Genomic DNA, 24272 nt, shown 5'->3' with positions numbered 1-24272 from the left:
CCTGCCTATTTTCTTTTCCATATATTATCTTCTTAGAATTGATTTTCAGAATTTCCAAAACGTAAAATGTTCCAGGACATCACCATTTTATGACTCTTTATATTTATTGCCAAATTACTTTTCAAAGGGATTATATCAATTTGCAGTCCTAAAAATAGTGGGTGAGAGTACCAAACCTCACTGCACCCTTGAAAACATTGGATTGTTTCATTATTAGTTTGTTTTTACTGCTTCAGTTCCAGGCTATGAAAATAAACTAGTAAATACATAGAATGTCAGGTAGTGATAAGAGGGTTGGAGAACAGCAAAGTGGTGAGCGGGAAAGTGCCAAGGAGGGGAGAGAGTTGCTGGGAACCCAACCCTATTTTTTAGGGTTTTATGTAGGATGATCAGGAAAGGCCTTTATATAGGATGATCAGGATTTTATATAGGATGATCAGGAAAGACCTTGAGGGTTCCTACTTTACTCTTCTACACAGGTATTTGAGTAAAAGCTGAAGAAGGTGAGGGAGTAAGGTATGAGAATGGTCTGAGGAAAGAGGGTCAGAGAAAACACCTAGAAAGGCCCTAAGGAGAATTCACGCTGGATAGTCTTGGAGGAACAGCAAGAGGGCTAGTGTGGCTCCTGTGTATTGAGAAGAGGGGGGTGGGGAAGGAGATGAGAGCAAAGGGAAAGTGGGCAGCCAGGACATGTACAGCTTTATCAGACATTGTGAGGATTTTTCTTTTATTTTGAGTAGGATGGGAAGGCATTGAAGGGTTTTGGAAAGAGGTGAGTCAGGAATTGATTTGTGTTTTGTATGGTTAGCTGATTTGTTCGGAATGGATTAAATATGCTCAAAACCAAACAACATCTTTCCTAGCAAACCTCCTACATTCTCAGCATCTCCATCAATGCTCTCACCTATCAGTGCTCAAAACCGCAGTCATCTTTCGCATCTCAAAACCAATCATGACCAACCCCTGTCAATTCTGCCTCCAAAATGTCTCCTGCATCTGCCTTCTTTATCCATTCCCATTACCTGAACCCCACCATGACAGTTTCTAACTCATCCCCCAGCCTTCTATTTTTCTGCTCACCACTCGTACTACCCATGCTATCAAAGCAATCATCCTAGCAAAGCTGATCATTCACTGGTCTACTCTTTATCTTTCTGCCCCTTCCTCCCCCCGCCCAAATAAGGTCCAGATTCTTCAGAATGGAATTCGAGCCCTACCACAATCTGATTCTAATCTAGTGGTCAAAGATTATCTCCCATTATTATTCAGAATTAACTGTGCCTTCCCGTCTGACAAGTTTCCTGAACCAGCTCTGCACTTTCTAACCTACACCTTTGCTTACATTGTCTCCCTTCCCTGCACCTTCTGTTTAAAGCACCCTTCCCTTCCAGCCCCCATCCAGAAATCCTAGCCATACTTCCAGGACCACCCCAATCATCACCTTCTTCATCCCCAAACTCCTTGGCTAGAATTATGCTTACTTCCTCTGTGCTCCCATAAATTCTACTCCATTATCCACACATTCAGTATCATATAATACCATAGTTTTGTGAATATGCTTTCTTTCCTACTAGGTGGTAAGTTCCATGTCTTGTTTATCCTTGTAACTCCTACAGCACTTATTACAATGCCTTGACCTTAGTAGGTGTCCATTAAATGTTTGTGGAACTTAAATACCTAAAAGCCTTGCTGTTGAAACAGAACTAGAATTCAGGTCATCTGATTCCCAGATCCATATTGCTTTCCCAATACCATTCTATCTTTCCGACTTCTATGGTTCATTGTCATCCCATCTGAAGTACATTTGAAACCGCTAAGGAATTTTAAGGAAGGATGACTAAACAGAAAACAAACGCTGAAATTTATTTTCCATGTAGCTATTTAAGCCAAAGTGAATCTAATTTAGAGGCACTAAAATTTTGACTCTGAATTAAAAAACAAAACAAAACATGGTGCATACAGATCTAGAGAATTTTTTAGCTTCTTAGGGTTTGATTTTTGAGCTGCGCTTAATCTTTTAGGAGTCAAGTTGCCATGTTTCTCAGTATGCTGTAGATTTGTAGTCTGGGGACAAAAGAAAAAAGTGTGTGTGATTTTGCTTAATGGCTGACAGCAACATATCTAGCCCCTAAAAATAGGAGAGGGTTTAAACATTTGGGACGAGACCCTGAGACGAAGCATAATTCCTATCCCAATCCTTCCCTTGCCTTCCCATCTTGAAAAAATATCTTAAGGAACTAGTGTTCTAAACTGGGCTTCCCCTTTGGTATTTGAAATTTAAAAAGTGAATTATACTCATGATACATGTTATACACAAGTATATGTAAAATGAGAGTAAAATTAAGTTATAGTATTTACAATATAGCAATAGCTAGTATTAATATGCACACATGAAAATTACTTTTGAGTGATGAACACTGATGTCTTAGGAAAAGGAAGATTTGACTAAGTTAAAACACATGTTAGAGAATGGTTTAAGGTGGGGGTGAGGGGAAGGAAATGGAGTAACTCTTTCTCTCCTAAACTAAGAAGGTGTTTTGCCATCTTCTCGTCATTGCAACTTAGAAGGCAGAAGCATTGCTATGAAGAATGTCCCATTGAGGTTTTCACAAATTCAAATGAAATGGGATAAAATTAAAGCCTTACATTTTACAGGAAAAAAGGATGAAACTGAAGCACTAATTCATCTCCCTCTACTCCATCTCACTCGGAGTATTACAGCAGTGACTGACCTGAGAATCTGACATGAATTGTAATATAGGATCATAGAAATGAAAGTAACCTCTGAAGTAGTTTCATCTACCTTCTATCCTTGACAAGTAAGCCCCAAACCGTTACAAACAAAGAACTAGTATTTCAGAAACTTTCCCATAGGCAATTTTCCCCAGCTACAACCTAAATTCTGCCTTACAGAGTGGCATGGACAATTTTTCTTGTGCTCCACAATGGAGACGTGAAAACAGCTTTTTGCCATATCTAATGATCATAACCATTTCTGTATCACATGGGTTATGTTTCTGGACTCTGGGGAGACAGCACAGAATAATGGGTAAGAATTCAGGCTTAGAGACAGATTAGTGCTTAAGTTACAGCTGTATCACAGGCAATTTACTTAAGTTCTCTAAGCCTCAATTTCCTCACCCATAATGTGGGGATGGTAATACAGTCCAGCTGATCAAATTACTATGAAGAACAGTCTAGAACAAGTGGTATCCAATAGAAATATAATGCAAGCTGCAAATGTGAGTCATGTATGTAATTTAAAAATTTCTAGTAGCCCCATTAAGAAAAGTAAAAAGAAACAGGTGAAATTAATTTTAGTAATGTATTTTACTCAACATATCCAAAATATCATTTCAACATGTAAAAATTATTAGTGAGATATTTTATATTCCCTTTTTTGTACTAAGTCATCAAAATCCAATGCGTTTTTTTTTTTTTTTAATTTGTTTATTTTTGGCTGTGTTGGGTCTTCATTGCGGTGCCTGGGCTTCTCATTGCAGTGGCTTCTCTTGTTGCGGAGCACGGGCTCTAGGCATGCGGGCTCAGTAGCTATGTCACGCGGGTTCAGTAGTTGTGGTGCATGAGTTTAGTTGCTCCGTGGTATGTGGGATCTTCCCGGACCTGGGCTCGAACCCGTGTCCTCTGCATTGGCAGGCGTATTCTTAACTACTGCGCCACCAGGGAAGCCCACCAGTGTGTATTTCACATGTACAGTTTGACTCAACTCAAACTAACCACACTTTAAGCACTTAATAGCCTCCTGTGGCCAGTGGCTACCACAGTGGAAAGTTCAGGTCTAGAAAAAAGCTGTAAAGCATTTAGCATTATGCTAGGAATGTAGTGAACGCTAAAGTGTTGGGGCTTCCTTTATTATCCTTAGTATTCTTAGAGAACTTTGTAATCTTCCCAAAGCCTTCACTTCTCCAGGAGAGACTGGACCTGGCTATGATGCTCTTAGGAGTACCTGGATGGACTAGGTTACTCAAGCTGAGCCTTTCAGTTACTTCAAAGACCACTTCCTCGTGGCCACCCCCAACTATTGTCAGGAGAGGGCCACAAAAAGTGGGATCTACATGGAGAATATATCCACTGAGTGCCAATGACCTTTAGATACTGACACATTAAACCCCAAGAAATAGGCACCACCACTAATCTGCCACCTTCTCATATAAATGGGACAGGATAGGACATTTGCTAAAGCAACCACTTGCTCCTATAATTTTCCCCTTATAAGGATCGAGGTGCTATGCAATACACTGTGCTCAAAAGTTGGTTTGATAAATTAAACATACAGTTGGAATATGACCCATCAATTCCACTGGTATACCCAAGAGAATTGCAAACATGTTGACACAAAACTTGTAAACAAATGTACACAGCAGCATTATTCATAACAGCCAAGAAGTGGAAACAACCCAAATGTCCATCAACTGATGAATGGATAAACAAAATGTGATAAATCCATACAATGGAATATTATTTGGTAATAAAAAGGAATGAGGTACTAATTCAAGCTATAGCATGGATGAACTATGAAAACATGATGCTCAGTGAAAGCCAGACACAAAAGGCCACATATTGCATGATTCTATTTACATGAAACACCCATAATGGGCAAATCCATAGAGACAGAAAATAGATTAGTGGTTTCCAGGGGCTGTGGGGAGGGGAGAATTGAGAGTGACTGCTAACAGGTATGGAGTTTCTTTCTTTCTTTTTTTTTTTTTGCAGTACACGAGCCTCTCACTGTTGTGGTCTCTCCCGTTGCGGAGCACAGGCTCTGGACGCGCAGGCTCAGCGGCCATGGCTCACGGGCCCAGCTACTCCGTGGCATATGGGATCCTCCCGGACCGGGGCACGAACCCGTATCCCCTGCATCGGCAGGTGGACTCTCAACCACTGTGCCACCAGGGAGGCCCCTTGGTATGGAGTTTCTTTTGGGATGCTGGAAATATCCTGGAATTGGATAATGGCAATGGTTGTACAGCACTGTGAACATACTAAAAACCACTGAATTGTTAAAAAAAGAAAGTTGATTTGTTGTCCTAGGGAAGCATGGTCAGATACACAAGTATTGCCAAATCCCCAGAATAGAGAAGTATTTGTAGACTTTAAAAATAGAAGAGATCACCTGTGCCCAAAATATTATTTGATAAGATATCATCTTTAACTACAGCACACATAATATCATCTTTTCTCTCCTTCCTCTTAAATTAAAATTGTTTTACATTTTAACATTAAGCATATTAACTACTAAGCACAAACCTCAAGGACACACACACATGTACATAAATATAAATGCATGTACATATGTCAGAATTTTCTGAAAGAATGTACCTGTCACTCTTCTGTTCAAGGCTCTCCCATCACCCCAATCTCACACTCAGGATGGCCCCACACATCTCCAGTGCCACCTGCCTACCGTGTGGCAGGAGAGTGCAGCAGTTAAGACATGAGCCAGCCTGTGTAAAAGTCCAGGTCTCACTACTCACTAGCTTTATGACTTGGGCAACTTTCCTAACTCTTCTGTGGCTCAGTTCCCCTTTACAGTGAGGATGATAAGAGTGCCTGGGCTTGTGGCGAGGATTAACAGAATTAACATATAGAAAGTACTCAGGAGAATGCCTGACCTGTGGTAAATACTTTATAAGTGTTTTATAAATAAAAGTAAATAAATATTTAAAACCCTGTCCCGACAGCATGCCAACCTTGCTATAGAGCGTGCTTTCCTCTGTCTGGAATATTCCTCATGATAGCTCCTTCCCTCTTTCCTTGTGTAAATATCACTCTATCCCTCTCCCTTGCTTGTTTCTGTTTGCAGCATTTATCACTTTCTAATATTCTATATGATAATTTGCTTTTGTATCTTCTTCGTGGCCCATCAACTCCTACTAGAAGGCAGGGATCTTACCTGTCTGTTTGCTACTCGTCCCTAAGCATCCAGGACAGTGTCTGCTGCAGAGAAGGCACTCCACCATGTTTTCTGAATGAATGAATGGACAGTGGTTACTTCTGGGCCATGGCACTGGGGACGGGGATGGGAATGAGATATACTGTTCACTGAACATACGCAAAAGGGTGCTTATGTTGTTGTCATAACCATGAAAAGTGTGAAATAAAATACTGAAAAATAAAGGGTACGTGGACCTGAGGAGAAGCTGGTAGCATAAAACAGGAAGACTTCAGGTATCTGTGATCTGTGTAAAGATGCTCCTGCAAGCCACCTTTAGACCTTACCCCTGAGTAAAAAGTGGAATGACACCTCAGAAATGGCGCACAGCCCTAGGCTTGAAGCACAGCATGCACACAGGTGAGGAAGGAGTCTTAATAAGATGTTCCGTATAGGGGCTTCCCTGGTGGCGCACTGGTTGCGAGTCTGCCTGCCGATGCAGGGGACACGGGTTCGTGCCCCGGTCCGGGAGGATCCCACGTGCCGCGGAGCGGCTGGGTCTGTGAGCCATGGCCGCTGAGCCTGCACGTCCGGAGCCTGTGCTCTGCAACGGGAGAGGCCACAACAGTGAGAGGCCCGTGTACCACAAAAAAAAAAGATGTTCCGTATTGTGTAATATGTACCCTGTACCTATGGGTACAGTGAGAAAATTTTCCATGGCAAAAGGCCTGTTTCCAGGCCCAGTAAACAGAAGAATTCGCTAAAGGTTGTTTGCCCTCTTCCCCCGCTGCAGCCTGGACAGGCAGGTGGCCATGGTGCGTGGGACTCCTCGGGCAGTGACAGACTGTCTCCACGGCCTGGGAATAGTAGTCTTCTCCACTCCCTAACAGACCCTCTGGAAACCTGGTAAGGATTACAGGATCCCATAGAAGAGCACTGGACTTCAAATGAACTGTTCTGTAAACTTATCCCAACTACTTGGAGGTAAAACTCTGTCTTCAGTGTCTCCCACCTCTCTTTTCCATATCTCCTTTTCCTTCCCCGAGCTTTACTACCTCTGCACTCTCCTGTCAGGAGAAAAACAACCAATGAGTCACTAGCCCCTTGAATAATGTATTACCCCTTCTGTAGGATTTTACATTTAAAAAGTGGTCAATAGGAAAGAAATTATGATGATAATGTTAATAATGATATTAATAATATTGCTGATGGCAATGATAGCTGATGATAGCAGATATTGCTTATTGCATATTTACTGTGAGCCAGGTATTCTACTAAGAAGTGGATACAATTTATCTTATTTAATCCTCCAATAATCCAATGAGGTAGATATTGTCATACCCACATTATAGATGAGGAATGAAAAGTCACATAGTTATCAAGTGGTAGACAAGGGGTTTAGGAGAAATGTCTCTAAAAATTTTTGCCCTAAGGAATTTCATCATGTTATTCAAACACATGGATTTCTAAGGTGGAAAGTTTGACCCTATAAGGAGAGAGCTGGGGAGAGTCAGACAATCACAGCACCCCTTAGTAGCAATGAAATTGACCACTGAGGCTTGAAACTGCAAACAATCCACTGTGTCTATGACTGCCCGGGTTCAAATCCCGACCCTGACACTCACGAGATTACCTGGGGCAAGTCGTATAACCTCTGCACTTGAGATAATAGTTAGAATTCAATGAGATAATGCCATTGAAGTGCTTGCAATAGTGTGTGTGTGTGTGTGTGTGTGTGTGTGTGTGTGTGTAAAGCATTCATATGCTGTGTATGTTGATTGTTATAAATCCCTACAATTAGAATAATTTATTTCTAGCTTCCAAATAACAGAAGTTCTCTTTCACCTGATTTTATAATGTAGTTTTTGGTCTATTTTCTATAGATTTTTTTAATTGAAAAGGTAGTGTAACAGTAGAATTTCAAAGGACGATACCTCAAATGCCAGTTCCCTAACACAACAGTTATTTTAATTTTGCATATTGCCTTCAAGTTTTGCTAATTCTGAGAAGCTACATGGAGAGGGCACTATACTGAATCAGATTTGGATTTTTATCTTACTCTTTCACAAATTAGCTGTATAACCTCAGGGAAGTTACATAACTGCCCTTTGCCTTAGCTTCCCAAAATATAAAGTGAAGCGGTTAGACCAGATCACCTTTAAGATCCTTCTAGCTCTAACAGTCTGTTTTTTAAATCTGTAATCTACTTCTTTTTTTGCTTTCATGATTTATATGAAACTGTATACATAAGGTACATGTAAGTAATGTTTGCAAGTTACTTAACTTTCTAAAATATCAGGAAAATAAAACTTTATATATAATGAGTTCTACAAAGGTAAGGTTATAACTAAAAACCCCAGAAATTTTAAAAGTAGCTACCAAATTACCAAAAAGCTATAAAAATTAATGTTCAGCCATTATATGTATGTTTGCAACTAAAGTATTACCAATTCCACACGTTAATTTATAAGTAATACATTTAGTTTGATAAGGCCATTCTAATCTTTGTTGATATATAGTTATTAATTCATAATATAAATATGAAAATGTTACATTAGTGTAGTTTTTCCATGAGGTATTCTTTTTTATTTTAATACATTTATTTATTTTATTTATTTATTTTTGGCTGTGTTGGGTCTTCGTTGCTGTGCGCAGGCTTTCTCAAGTTGCGGCGAGCAGGGGCTACTCTTCATTGCAGTGCGTGGGCTTCTCATTGCGGTGGCTTCTCTCGTTGTGGAGCACGCGCCCTAGGTGCACGGGCTTCAGTAGTTGTGGCACGCGGGCTCAGTAGCTGTGGCTCACGGGCTCTAGAGTGCAGGCTCAGTAGTTGTGGCGCACAGGCTTAGTTGCTCCGTGACATGTGGGATATTCCCGGACCAGGGATCGAACCCGTGTCCCCTGCATTGGCAGGCGGATTCTCAACCACTGCGCTACCAGGGAAGCCCCAACCATGAGGTATTCTTAATTTTTAAAGTTTCTCTACCAAAGAGGGAAAAACAAAGAAAAAACAAGAGTGAATCCACCTGACTTAGATCATACTGGCAGAAACATGTCAATGTGAATGTCTGTAACTATTCACGGGATGAAGCAGCCACTCTCCTGCACTGCTGCTTGGTGTGTAACCTGGTGTAACCTTTCTAGAGGCGAGCGACTGGACAATACTAATCAAGAGCTTAAATATGTTCCTACCCTCTGGCCAGGTAATTCCACTTATAGGAATTTGTACCAAAGAAATAATAATATGTGCACAAATGCTTTGTTGCAGTATTATACATAACTAGAAAGGCCTAGCCTAGACCATCTTATTATACCAACTAGCAGAGGCACTATCAAAGACTCCTAGGGTCATGTCAGAACTAGGAGCTAATTGGAAGATGCTGTCACAGGCCAAATAAAGGTTAATTTCAGCATTAATAAGAATAATAAATAAGATGTGTTGAAACAAATTAAATGTTTCAATTAATGAGTTTGAATGATAATTTAAAGACAAACAAACATAAAAAGCAAAATCACAACACATCTATTTAGCCACCATTGGCACATACCAGAAAATCAACTCAAGGAATAATAGGATTAAAAATATAGCCATTTTGCAATCCTTAATAAACTAATGACTCCAGGTAACAATGTAAAAGAAGAGATTATTACACATTATGCACCTCTTAATGGCAAAACACATTACCTATGAAGCAGTATTGCCAAAAAAAATAAAGAAACCACAACTGAATCTGTTAAACCCTGTAGATAGTGGCAGGTAATATAGAGGACAGAGGAACATGTTAAACTATACTATGAAGATGCAATCAGAGAAATCTAGGCTGTGGGAAGTTCTACAGGACAAACAACTTGGTTTCTTCGACAACTAAAGTGGAAGGAAAAAAAACATTTGAGTGGAAACCCATTTATATTTCAAGAGATTTAACAGACATATCAACCTTTAACAGACATATCAACCAATCTCATCATGTGAACCTTATTTGGATCCTGCTTCAAACAACCTATAAAAATAAATTATGGGATTTCCCTGGTGGTGCAGTGGTTTAGAGTCCCCCTGCCAAAGCAGGGGACACAAGTTTGATCCCTTGTCTGGGAAGATTCCACATGCTGCGGAGCCACTAAGCCCAGTGCACCACAACTACTGAGCGTGTGCTCTAGAGCCCGCTAGCCACAACTACTGAGCCCGCGTGCTGCAACTACTGAAGCCCGCGCGCCTAGAGCCCATGCTCTGAGCAAGAGAAGCCACTGCAATGAGAAGCCCGTGCACTGCAACGAAGAGTAGCCCCCACTCGCCGCAACTAGAGAAAGCCCACGCGCAGAAACGAACACCCAGCACAGCCAAAAATAAATAAATAAAATAAATAAGTTTATTAAAAAAAATTATGACATTCATGAGACAATTGAAATTCTGAACAATGACTTATTTCATATTAGTAACATATGATTGTTAATTAGTTTAGATGTGATGATGGTTGTTTTAAAAGGCCTCATCTTTTAAAGATCCATATTGAAATATTTGTGGATGAGATGATACAATTTCTGGAATTTGCTTTAAAACAGAATAAGTGGGAAAGAAGAAGAGGGAATTGATGAGTTGGTTTGGTCATCATAGGTTGATAGGTACGTAAGGTTCATTATGCTCTCTGTCTACTTTTGTTTATGTTTTAAATTTTCTATAATAAAACATTAATATACATTTACATATAATGGGTTTGTGTGTGTGTGTGTGTGTGTGTGAACACCCATTATAAGGGATACAGCAAAATATTGCTGGTGATTATCTCTGGATGATAGAATTGTGGGTAGTTTAGTGATTTTTATCTTTTTGTTTTTACTCTACTGTATATTCTATATTTTTACACTGCACTTATATTCTATATAATCAGGAAAAAATATTTTAAAAGAAAATGTTTTAAATTGTTTAACAATACCATTTTTACCATTCAACTAGAATTCACTTCCGATGTAATGAATAAAATAACTTCGTACTTTTAAAATATAATTGGCCAGGCAAATGACTTAATATTTAATTATATTTAGTTTTGAGAGGGTACAGAAAATAGTTCATGAAAATATAAGGCTGAAGTAAAGTTTGAGGTCTGGAAATTCTCTCATTTGGTGTAATAGGGTAATCTTAAATTTATAGCTTAGGAGGAAACAGTTAATTTTTTTTCTCCTTCTTACATAACACAAAAACAACTGATCCAGTTTGGCACAAACTTTCTCCTCCAAAGTCACCTTTGTGCTGAAATTCAGCACCTCAGGTTTCAGTCAAACAACTTGCAGATGAGAAAAGGTTTCTTAACAAAATTTTCTTGTAATTTTACTATCGTGTTAGTTCCTGGCAACTTGGGAGAGTCCTTTTTTCATAGTTAAGTGGGTCGGGGGAATGCTTCTTTCTCCTACTTTCTAATATGTGGAAGAGCAAGCAGTTTAAATCATTCCTTTTGTATTGCTTAAATAAATGTAAGTCCAAGACAGTAGTTGCAATTAAGAAAAAGATAGTTAATGGGTATTTTTAGCATATTAATAGTTAATACGAGGTACTGCAGAGTTTGTCATTCAATTATGAGAAAATTAGTCCTTTAAGATCAGAAAAAAAATTTAAAAACGAACATAAATACAATTATATTTTGTAATTACATGTAGACTTACAATAATTATACCATGATCTGAATGTTCTATAATCAGATAACTGTCCCATCTTCATTTATTTTGAAATAAAGACTTTTCATTTATCTAATTTTCCTTCTTCCTTTTGTTCACATGTAATTTTCTGCTACAGAAACCATAGTCAGCTCCTGTTATGAAATATATTAACAGATTATCACTTAAATAACATTTTGTTCTGAATGTAGGCTTTAAAGCAAAGTCATTGGTAGATGTAGTTTATTCATTTGGAAGTGAAATTTTCTGACTTAAAACTGGCTAGAGACAGATAATGTCAATTTGGGTTCATTTGTCCATTTGAGGTTCCACGGGTAGTTAATTATACACTTCACATAAATTCAGCCTTCACTTGCAACTATGTGCCAGGCTTTGCACTAAGTATTTTCATATATATAATCTCAATTATTTACTATAATAACACTGTGAAATAGTTATTTTGGAGAGAGGTTAAGTTGTTTGCTCCAGGTCAGACAGTAATCTAATTGATTGCAAATCTTATGTGACTACTTTTAAGTCATGAACATTGGTGATTGAGAGCAGTTGTAGCAGTCTTTGGTGCCTAGTATGGAGCCTTGGACTAAAAAGTATGCCAAGTCAGTTCGAAAGCTGATATTCACCTGTCTCATTGTAAAAACAGAGTTCTCTACCTCCCCCCACACCCAGACCCACTCCGGAGGATGTGCAGGAGATGCAATGTGCTTCATACTGCTTCATGCATGGAGCCAGCTAAGATGGACCATCTCTCATGAAGAAGAGGCATCAAGAAGAAGGGAGAGGGCAACCTGTTCACAGCAGCAAAGCAGTGCTAGCTTTCTGCCTTGATCTTTTAACAAATTTAACAAGGTACAGACATCTTTAAGCCTGGGAATACACAATGTTTTGATTCATTGACCAACAAACTAAAGGTCAACCTGAGAAAGTTGATTCTTGACATATTTCCACCAAGGGTCACTTGTTTCCATCCCAATGGACTCAAAGTTAAGAATTAAAAACCTCAACGTTAGTAAATTATATGTTTGGAATACTGACACTTCTAATTAGACGTACATCCCCAGTGCCAGTAGAGCCCACTCTGTTCGTTTACTGATTACTCATAACCTCATGTAAAACTGTTTGTTTGGGATGTGGTTTTTTTTAAAAAGCCTTCAGGCTTAGTTAAAGAATGGAATATGTGAGAAAAGAATTTCCCAACTTTTGTTGACTCAGGGATGAAAAGGAAAAATATGTTTATAAGAATTTGGCTGCTTGGTAACTCAAAAATAATTGATGTAAGAAACTTGAAATTTCACATGTTAAGTGCTAAATCCAATTATAAATTTCAAACACAATTTTCCAAAGCATATCTTTGTTCTAGCTTATTAATATTACAGAATCATTCTGATGGGCATCAAATTATTAACTGTTTTTATAAGAGTGTACTAGAAATTACTACTAGGAATATTTTATTTGTGGAAACATAAATACAGGTTATATAACACCTTGTAAGTGGACTTGAACTAAAGGATCTTAAAAATAAATAGGAACAACAAAAATAAAACATGACTAACTCTCCAGCCACCATCAAAACAAATGTTTCCAAGGACCTGAAGCCAAGAAAACAGAAATCTATAAACACAAAGGCTAAGATAAATCAGTTGCATCTCCTAGGTCTCCATACATGACAAAACAAAACACTGAAAACCAGCGGAAACCAAAAAACCCCACTTGCTGTGAAGGAAAGAATGTTGAAGAACATTGACCTTTTCTGCCCTCTGCCTACCACAGAAATCCCCACCCACTGCTGATTTTTATTTTTTATTTATTTTTGGCTGTGTTGGGTCTTTTTGCTGCGCACGGGCTTCCTCTAGTTGCAGCAAGCAGTGGCTACTCTTCGTTGTGGTCCTTGGGCTTCTCATTGCAGTGGCTTCTCTTCATTGCGGAGCACAGGCTCTAGGCACGTGGACTTCAGCAGCTGTGGCATGCGGTCTCAGTAGTTGTGGCTCGCAGGCTTAGAGCGCAGGCTCAGTAGTGTGGTGCACGGGCTTAGTTGCTCTGTGGCATGTGGGATCTTCCTGGACCAGGGCTCAAACCCATGTCCCCTGAATTGGCGGGCAGATTCTTAACCACTGCGCCACCAGGGAAGCCCCACTGCTGATTTTTAAATTATTGAATCTCCAAAAATTATGGGAGATGGATGTCTTAAAAATGCAGTAGATACAATCACATAGGTCATATCCTTATTAGCTGAAGTAGTAATTACTGAGGGAAGGCTGATCTACTTCATTCATTTTAATAACCAATTCTTTCTCAGATTTACCACAGAGCCAAATCAACCTAATTATTAAGGTACAGTAATATTGTATTGAACTATTTTTCAATCCAAGAATTTTTATTATGGAGATAAAACTTGGATAATTTAAGCAATTATGTGCTTCATTTCTCCTTTTCTGTAACTCCATTCTTGTAACTCCATAAGGTACTGAATTTAACTTGCTTCATTCTTGATGTTTCACATCTTGTCATTTTCTTTTAGAAAAATTTAAACTAAAGTTTAAAAGGCTACAGAGTAAGTGTTGGTGTCTAGTTCCTATGTATAACAAATCATAGTCCCTAGAGCCCAGACTGCTGCGCTGGAGAACAAGAGGCCAAATTCTGGCTGCCCTGAAAACCCCCGCGTATACAACTAATGCATATTCTAGGTTTTACCATACCTCTCCCAAAACACTTTCAGGGATGCCTGACCTACACAACCTCTCCTTGCAGCCAGACACACACCATTTCTCTCATTTGGATGTAATATTGCTAAAGAGCAAGGTCACTCGAAAGAAAGCTGAACTTGCAATCAGAATCTAAGTGTGAGTTCCAGCTCTTCAGGGGACCAGTTACAGGTAATTTAGTGCACTGGGTAAGTGCGTGCCTGCTAAAGCCAGAATGGGTTGGTGCAAATCCTGGTTTTTCCACTTTCTAGCTATGGGACTCTAGGCAAATTATTTAAATCTTGTGCCTCAGTTTTCTCACTTGTCAAGTGGTAATAATATTAATAATGACCTCGTAGAGTTGTGAAAATGAAACATCTTAATATGGCTTAGAAGAGAACCTCAGGTAGCCTAAGCACTCAATAAATGTCAGCAATTATTATTGCTAGCTGCATGACCTTGGGGAGCTCACCTAACCTCTGTGATACTCTATTTGAGCTTATGTCCAAAAAGGGATCATGACTTCACATGGTCTTTATGAAGACCAAATAAACCCATGCAACGTATGTGACAGTCATTTTGAAAACATAATCAAGTATTGGACACCTCCTTCAACCAAGCAGAATCAGTTCCTTTCCACTCTGTCCCTGTAATACTTAAAACATATGCATACACCTGCTAAGCACTTGTCACACTGTATCATAAGAATTTGCTTACCTGTCCATCTCCCCCACTAACAGGGCATCCTCTGATTCACCTCTGCACCCTCAGCACATTGGACATACCTGGCACAGGACAGGTACTCAATAAATATTTGTTTAAATGAATATTGTCCAAACAACTGAGCAGGAATTCACAAGGCCTCTGCCAGGAATGATGGATTATCACTTTTTGCCAAGTATCCTTGGTAGACCACCCAGAAATGTGCTTGTTTTTCCTCAGACACAATATATTGAGATTCTGTCATTTCTAATGCAGCTTGTGTGGTTGCATTCACCATCCTTTTCCCTTAATAAATACGCTGGGCTCCATACAGTGTACCACAAGTGGCAACTGCCCAGGTTAATTTAGCACCACATACTATGCAGAAAGAACCTATTTAGTATAGAATCATTTACAAGATAATAAGCTCCTCGGTTTGATTTCTTCATTAGAGTGGTAGAATCTCAGGGTGGGAAAGAGTGGTTTTTTAGAAGTGGGAGTCCTTATAGAACAATAAGTTAAAGTTGGGGATCTGACTGCCTAAGTTAAAATCCTTGCTCTGCTATGTACAAGGTGTAAGACCTTGGGCAAGTTACTTAACCCCTCTAAGCCTCAGTTTTCTCATCTCTAAGATGGAGCTAGTAAGATTGATACATTAAAAATAATAACCCAGGGACTTCCCTGGTGGCTCAGTGGTTGGGAATCCGCCTGCCAATGCAGGGGACATGGGTTCAAGCCCTGGTCCGGGAGGATCCCACATGCTGCAAGCAGCTAAGCCCATGCGCCACAACTACTGAGCCTGTGCTCTAGAGCCCGCAAGCCACAACTACTGAAGCCCGCATGCCTACAGTCTGTGCTCGGCAACAACAGAAGCCACCACAATGAGACGCCCACGCACCACAACAAAAGAGTTGCCCCCGCTCGCTGCAACTCGAGAAAGCCTGTGCGCAGCAACAAACACCCAACGCAGCCAAAAAATAACCCACATTAATCACTTTTTATGGTACTTACCATAGAGTAAGCACTTAGTATGTGTTTGCTACTGTGATTAATCCAATCCCTCACCCCAGTGTTTGAACTTCCCTCACAAGTGTATTCAGGACATGAGGCATGAGTGCCCAGCTTTTGCCTGAATACCACCAGGGTCAGGGAACTTACAACCTCCACCAGTTGCCCACTTGATTACTGGGCAAAACAGAATTGCTGATAAATTCTAACAGGTTGTAATACACATACTTACATCTTCTACTCAAGGGTCTTCCATCTGTCATTTGGGATTACCCAGACGAAATCTAATCTCTCCTTGCAGGACAGCCCCTTTAACTTTGGAAGGCAGCTACATGTGCTAGCTATCACCATCCTCCTCACACACCCACACTGACTCTTAGATCCTTTAATCATTTCTGATATGACACTGATTACAAAATCCCATTTTACCCTTTTTACTCTTCTTGAATAACCTTTTGTTTATCAATGTCTTTCTTAAAGGCTGAAGATCAGAATTCATAAAACAGAGCAAATGTGACCTGATCACCAGTGAGAACTAGAGAACTACTCCCTGACCTGAACACTATATTTCTATTAATACAACAAAAGATTGATTTTTGTTTTGTGGAAGTTACATCACAACGTGATGATGTGTTGACTCATCATCTACTCACAATCAACAGAAGGCTCTAAATCTTCCTACGTGAGCTATTGTAAGTCACCTTGTCCCCAACCTGTACTTGTACAATTGAATTTGGAGATCTTTGAGTACTTTATATTTGTCCCTGGTAAACTTTATATTGTTAGATGTGATTCATTATTATATTTTTTCAGGATTTGATAAGGGGGAGGAGAATCCTGATAGCATCATCCAACTTATTTGTTATCTTTTCTAGCTGTGCATCATCTGTAAATTTGTTCAGCACGCAGTCAATGTTATCATCTTAGCCATCAATCAAAGTGTTAAGGGCAACAAAGCTGCAAACCAGATTTGCGTTAGATCCCTAGAGGCCTGGGTGTGCATCAGCCTCTTAAATTTTTTTTAAAAAGGCACCATTCATTAAATCAACAATATCTATTGAGTGCCTACCATGTACCAGTTATTGTTCCAAGTGCTGAGCATATATAATGGTGAACCAAAAAAAAAATCCCTGTTCTCATAAAGCTTACATTCTAGTTAGGGGATAAGCAATAAACAAATATGAAGATAAATAAATAATAATAAGTCTTTTTTAAATGAAAAACTAAAGCAGGAAGGGGGTTCACGAATGTTGACAGTGGAGGTGCAGTGAGCAGTTACCTATATGCAGTGTGACTAAAGCAGAGTTGTTTTTGAAGTTTGATTGCACTGCTCATGCCCTGCATTCTTACTGTGCATCTGGCCCAAAAGGTGTCCCAGAGTGGGAAGCAAGTCTTTCTGGTTTCTCAAAACTCACTTTTTTCTGTGTGGAATCATATTAGGAAAAATCATTAGAACGATGATAAAGAATTTAGATAGCCATGAAATAAAAAAGAAAATATGAAAGGACATAATACCTCAAGAGACTTTGCAACATTTCTTTGCATAGCATATTCAAACATTGTGAGGCCAGCTAGACTAGCAGGGAAGCTGGTCATGCCCCCTGATCAAGACTCCAGAGAGAGACTAAAAATTATTGCTCTACAAGTATAGTATATGGTTGAAAATGAAATAATAGAGGAAAAAACAGAAAAGCTAACACTTACCTTATTCCAATCCCCATGTTCTCAAGTATGGAGTGGGTTATGAATCCAAAAATTTATGGGAAGTCAGGAGGATGGAATGCTTGGGTGACCCCAAAACATGGCTCAGAGAGTCTGGATATTGAACTCTAGAAAAGAAGCCCATAAGGGACAGATTTGAAATCTACCTCTATTAACTACTCCCTGCTCATGATTCTAATGTTGATAAATTCTTCTGAATAGTTTTAGATAATCTTCAAATCCCTTTGATGTTAGAGGGACTTGATAAATCTTTGTTTTGTAAAATCCTAATTGCAACCTCTGATTGGAAATTTATTTTCTACTCTCACAGTGATACTTCTAATATTTATTTTCATTCACTGAGCGTCTATTTTGTACCAGATACTTTGTTGGTGCTACGAGTACAAAGGTGAATAGGATAAACATGGTTCCTGCTTACAGGCACCTTCCAGTAGAGCTTGCAGTAGAGGGCAAGGTAGAAACTGGAAAGGCAGCTCCTATAAAGCAGTGTGTTATGAAGAGAAGAGTACCAAGAGCTCTAGGAGGGACGTTTAACCCGGAATTTGGGAGAATTGGAAGTTAGTAACTTCTACGTGGAGACTTACAAGGTACGAGGAGTTAGTCAAATAAAGAGGTGGGGTGGATCTGTTTCAGTGGAGGAAGATCTGTTTCAGTGAAGGATGCACGTTTTGAAGGCGACAGAAATCACTGATTATCTGAGTACTGAAAAGAGTTCAGGATAGCTGAGACGGAGTGGTCAGAGATGAGAATGGAAAGGTAAACAGAACCAATTTATACAGAGCCTTACAAGCCATGTCATAGAGGAGGTACAATCTGCTGAAATCTGTGATTGCTTGAATGCTGGAGTTTTGAAGGGAAGAAGTCAAAACTGCCACTCAGGTTTTTGACTTGAACAACTGGGTGGACAGTGACATCACTCACTAAGACACTTACTTAAGGGATGAGACCAGCCATGGTCATGTTTGGTTTGTAATGCCTGGGGAATACTCTCTGGGCACGAGTAGGCAGGTTGATCTTGAAGTCTGAGAATACAGGCTTAGGAAGCATCAGTACACGGTAGGCAACAATAGAATCCAAGGGGATGAAAGCGATACACTGGGAGAGTGTCACCGAAGAGAAAAGGGCTCAGAAGAGAACCCAGAGGAGCACCAAAACTTAAAACAAGGGCAGAGAGGGACTTCCCTGGTGGTGCAGTGGTTACGAATTGCCTGCCAAGGCAGGGGACATGGGTTCGATCGCTGGTCCAGGAAGATCCCACATGCCGCGGAGCGGCAAAGCCCATGAACCACAACTACTGAGCCCGTGAGCCACAACTACTGAAGCCTGCATGCCTAGAGCCCGTGATCTGCAACAAGAGAAGCCGCCGCAATGAGAAGCCTGCGTACCGCAACGAAGAGTAGCCCCCCGCTCACCGCAACTAGAGAAAGCCTGCGCGCAGCAACGAAGACCCAACGCAGCCAAAAACTAAATAAATTAATTAATTTTAAAATATATATATATGGGCAGAGAAAGGATCCCTGAAAAAAGTACAGCCAGAGGGACAGGAGGGAAACAAAAAGAATGAGATATCATAGAGAACAAGGGAAAAGCACATTTCAACAAGTAGGTTATGGTCAACAAAGGTAAATGCTGTCAAGAGATCAAGTAGAGAAGCACCTATGGAGGGAGAACCAAGGAGGTATTTGACCAGCTGGGTGAGAGCGGGGTCAGTGGAGGCAGAAGGCAGGCCACAGGAAGCTGAGGAATAAATGGAACCTGAATGTAGACAACTGTTTTAAACAATTTGCTTTAAAAGTAGAAGATATAATCCCTAGATTTTCTTCCCAAAGGTAGGGAAATGGTGCCACTACGAAGGCTCCCTCACCACTTTTACATTAGCTCAGTTACCACATGGCGATGCTCTTGGTAGGCATGGCCTTTGTGTTGGGCTGTGGTCTTGCAACTGGTGCTGGAAGTGGCTAAAACTGTCCAGTAAACCACATCTGCCTTCCATGCTCTCCTCCTGACTCTTCTTCTGCACCTGCCCCTTCTCTAGGCCTCTAAACTTCACACAGGCTTCCTGGGCTCTGACCTCTCTGAGCAGCCCACCAATGAAATGACCTTCATGGGTACTGATAAAATCCTGATCAGACACAACTGTCACACCTATTGCCATAGCTCATGTATTGGGGCTAATCAGAGGGAGGAGAGAGGAGTCTGGTCACCTTAGAGCAGATAGCTGACCCACAGCTGGCTAGGCAGGGGTCATCTCTGAGAGCAAAATCCAGAAGCCAAAAGCTCTGGATTTGGGTTGGGGGAAAACGGATGATCACAACTACCAGCAGTGCTGAGGTTGGTCCTAGGGAGTGAAGGTGAGCCTAGATACAATGGGTGAACACTGTAAGGGGGTTGGATGAGAGAGGAGGAGCAGGGAGCAGGCAGAGAACTGGGACCAGGAACTAGAAGTAGGCTGGAGCTATTACGCACACAGAGGCCAGGCGCAGCTGTGCTGGACAGGTGGCCCTATCACTACCAGCTCTGTCATCCTGAATCCTCCACTGCGTTGTTTCAGTTCTTGCACCTTCATGACAATGAAGTGACGTTTGTGACGTGCACGACTCCCAAAATCTTATACCCTCAACCCCTCTTAGTAACTTGTATTCCAAGGAGAAGATAGGGAAGCTCTGGCCTGGATGGTGCAAACAGGGAGCGCACAGAGGCAATGGCAGTAACTAACCCGAGAAGGTTGCAGTAATAGCTACCCTGAACCTAAGAACTAGTAGCTGAATTAGCCCTAAATCGATAGCAAAACTGGCTGTGTGGCTTGATTAAATGAAACATTATTTCTCAATTGTAATCATTCCAGGATATCTATGTTCTCTAAAATGCACACACTGACTGAACTGGAAGGCTTAACTGTCTTCAGTTTGTGATTACAGCACAGAGAGGAGATTAAAAGCAGTGGTAAACATCAGATAAAGACAATATTTTTGTCTTGTGCACAGACTAGCTAAGCTGCACAAACTGACTTTTCAGCTGAAGATTTTTTTTTTCATTTTACTCGACTCAATAATCATTTACCGACTGGATATTGCTTAAGGGGCAGAGTTTTCATCTAATTCTCATTTAACGAGATTGAAAAGGAAAAACTAAATAATAATATCCCATTTGTGTATAGTGCTTGTCTTTCAAAGAAGACATCATAACCCATTTTATACTATCTAATTTACATGAACAACCCTTTTATAGTGTAAATACTAGTAAGGGCTATTATCATTTATTATTATCATGCATACAAAGTATGCATATTAGAAACTGAGGCACGCGGGAATGAAATGACTAGTTTAACGTAACTTCCATTTTAAAGGTGTAATAGCTGGTCTTTCCTTTTCTTTTTTTTTGTTTTGTTTTACAATGAAGCCATGCTTTAGATAAACAAGCTTATTAAGGTGTACCTTGCCCTTAAATTTTAAGATGAAGAATACCTTGCTTAAAAGAAATCACAAGGGGTTTCCCTGGTGGTGCAATGGTTAAGAATCTGCCTGCCAATTCAAGGGACACGGGTTCGAGCTCTGGTCCGGGAAGATCCCACATGCTGTGGAGCACCTAAGCCCGTGTGCCACAACTACTGAGCTTGCGCTCTAGAGCCGCGAGCCACGACTACTGAGCCCACGCGCTGCAACTACTGAAGCCTGCGCGCCTAGAGCCCATGCTCTGCAACAAGAGAAGCCACCACAATGAGAAGCCCGCGCACCACAAGGAAGAGTAGCCTCTGCTCACCGCAACTAGAGAAAAGCCTGCGCCCAGCAACAAAGACCCAACGCAGCCAAAAATAAAATAAATAAAATAAAAAAAAAGAAATCACAAGGGCCAAAATGTTCATTCTGTTCCACAGATCAAATCTCTCTCCCAAATCTATATGAAAACCAATCAATTCCTATCACCCAACTCCTTTTATTTATTTATTTATTTATTATTATTTTTTTTACGGTATGCGGGCCTCTCACTACTGTGGCCTCTCCCGTTGTGGAGCACAAGCTCTGGACGCGCAGGCTCAGCGGCCATGGCTCACGAGCCCAGCCGCTCCGCGGCATGTGGGATCTTCCCAGACCGGGGCACGAACCCGTGTCCCCTGCATCGGCAGGTGGACTCTCAACCACTGTGCCACCAAGGAAGCCCACCCAACTCATTTTAATCAGCACAGTTCTCGCCATCTTGTGCCACACATGTTACGAGTCATTTGTGTGTATCACTCTCCTCTTTACATGCATTATGCTACAGTAATCTTGTCATCTCAATTGTACTTGGAAAGTATGATTCCATGCACTAATTCTGTGTATATGTAAAGTCTTTGACACTTTCATGTTTGTATGAACTTCCATCTGTGGTGTAACATTTTTCTAATCTTTTCATGTATTCATCCACTCACTCATTCATTTATTCATACTCTCAGGCACTCATGCATCCATTCAACAAACATGGATTGTGTGTCCAAAATGTGCAAACACTACTCTAGATGTAAAAGATAGAAGTAGGAAGACAAAATCACTGACTTCAGGAAACAGCCCAATGAGGGAGCCAGAAGAGTGAACAGCTGTAGTTAAGTGTGGTTGGTGTAGAGATGGAGTGACACATGAAAATAGTCTGGGGAGCACAGAGAGGGGATTGATCTCTGTCTGAGAGGGTGAGGAAGGCCTCTTAGATCTAAGCATGCCAGGAAGAAGGGGATTTGGGTATCCCAGGTAGAGGGCACAGCACAAGCAAAGACACATATAAGACCATCCTGTGCATTTGGGGAACCACAGGAAACATGGTATAACAGGAGGTTCTTCAATATTCTATAACTGGTTCTATTCCATAATCCAGGCCCTAGATGTCAACATAAATAATTCTATAAAGGGAATATATGGTCCATGGGTTGTCTTCAGTCATGTAAGTAAAAACACATTCTACATGGGATCTGTATCAAAGTACTTTTTGAAACTCTGACAATTTGAAAAATGTCACATAGGTAACAGCACAAAATCAAAGCTTGTGTCTGGTCTACCCAAAGTTTGTATTCTCCATATTTCATCTCTAGGAGGCGGCAGGTAAGAACAGACTACCTATTCATCAAATATAGGTAGGTGAATCCTTAGTCCACCTCCATTATGATTTCAGTATAAAATTGTTATATAGAAATACTTCCAAATGCAGCATTTCCAAATGCACTGCATTGTGTGAGTCAGATATTTCCTGTTTACCTCTTCCCAATCATTCAGCCTTGGTGCTGCCCAGCCTCCAAAAGCATGAGAGCCAGCCTTATAGACTTCTTATCAGCACCTCTACACACCAGCAAGAGGTGTTGGAAATAGTCTCTGAAAATTCTACACCCAACTGCCTGCAGGGACAGCTCTTTCCTGAAGCTTCTGAGAAGTCCTGCATGAAGGCCTTTGTGAACCAGGTCAGTAATAGATAAAATGCAACCATTACAGAGAACTCACATAGAACCTTCCCTAGACTAACCCTACTGCCTTGGTAATCCTACTCTGAATTCCCTTGTCACTTAAGAAAAACTTTGCACCACCAAATTGCATCCTTGTTTCTATTTGGAAACTTTTCAGAGACTCTAAGAGTTCAAAATAACTAATCTATTTTGGTTCCTGACCAATTATAGAATCCTCTCTAAGATATCTTTTTTTTCGTTTTGACTTGGCCACACCATGCGGCTTGTAGGATCTTAGTTCCCTGACCAGGGATCGAGCCTGCACTCCCTGCATTGGAAGCATGGAGTCTTAACCACTGGACCGCCAGGGAAGTCCCTCTAAGACATTATTTCTTCATTCATCTACTACTTCACCCATTCAAGGAACATCAACTTCCTCATTTCGGACTCTCCTGAAGCCAATCCAGTCAGCCTTTGTCCCCCATTCTTCTACTGCAAACACACCTGTGAAGGTTGCAGTGACCTCTTTGTTGTCAAATCCAGTGGTCAGTTGTCCATCCTCACCTCACTGCCCTCTGAGCAGCTACTTGGCACTAATGATTAGTCCCTTTCTGTTGAAACATTTTCTTCACTTTGCTTCCATCACACCACACTGGCTTTCCTTCTACCTCATTGTTTATTCCTTCTCAGTTTCTTTTAGTGGGTCCTTCCTGATTTCTGAATGCTGGGAGCCCCCTTGGGCTTGGTCCTCTGCAATTTCCCATCCAGTCCATTGCTTTATTTTATTTTATTTCTTAAATTTTTATTGGAGTATAGTGGATTTACAATGTTGTGTTAGTTTCAGGTGTACGGCAAATTGAATCAGTTATACATATACATATATCCACTCTTTTTTAGATTCTTTTCCCATATAGGCCATTACAGAGTATTGAGTAGAGTTCCCTGGGCTATACAGTAGGTCCTTATTAGTTATCTATTTTATATATAGTAGTGTGTATATGTCAATCCCAATCTCCCAATTTATCCCCCGCCTACCCCCTGAAAACCTTAAGTTTGATTTCTACATCTGTAACTCTATTTCTGTTTTGTAGATAAGTTCATTTGTACCCTTTTTTTTCAGATTCCACATGTAAGCGATATCATATGATCCACTGCTTTAAATACCATACCTTTTGTCCTAATGTCTGACTTGGAAGCTGCA

General features: G+C 40.4%; 1 protein-coding gene across 3 annotated transcripts in view; it reads right to left on the bottom strand.

The window, feature by feature from the left end:
* MKLN1 (muskelin 1) overlaps window positions 1-24272 on the bottom strand; it is a 357278-nt gene that overhangs the window by 310648 nt on the left and 22358 nt on the right. Inside the window, exons 2-4 of one of the 3 annotated variants that reach the window (XM_081244928.1) lie at window positions 17650-17774; window positions 14953-15020; window positions 5915-5986 (exon numbers count right to left, since the gene is read on the bottom strand). The gene's annotated coding sequence lies outside the window, so the exon portion shown is untranslated. The remainder of the gene's footprint in view (window positions 1-5914; window positions 5987-14952; window positions 15021-17649; window positions 17775-24272) is intronic. The other 2 variants (XM_081244927.1, XM_081244929.1) reach the window with 2 other exon arrangements.

Source organism: Mesoplodon bidens, assembly GCF_964165515.1.
Source record: "Mesoplodon bidens genome assembly, chromosome: 9".
NCBI lineage: Eukaryota > Metazoa > Chordata > Mammalia > Artiodactyla > Ziphiidae > Mesoplodon > Mesoplodon bidens.
Note: the sequence above shows the minus strand (reverse complement) of the source record. Positions and strands in the feature narration are given on the sequence as shown.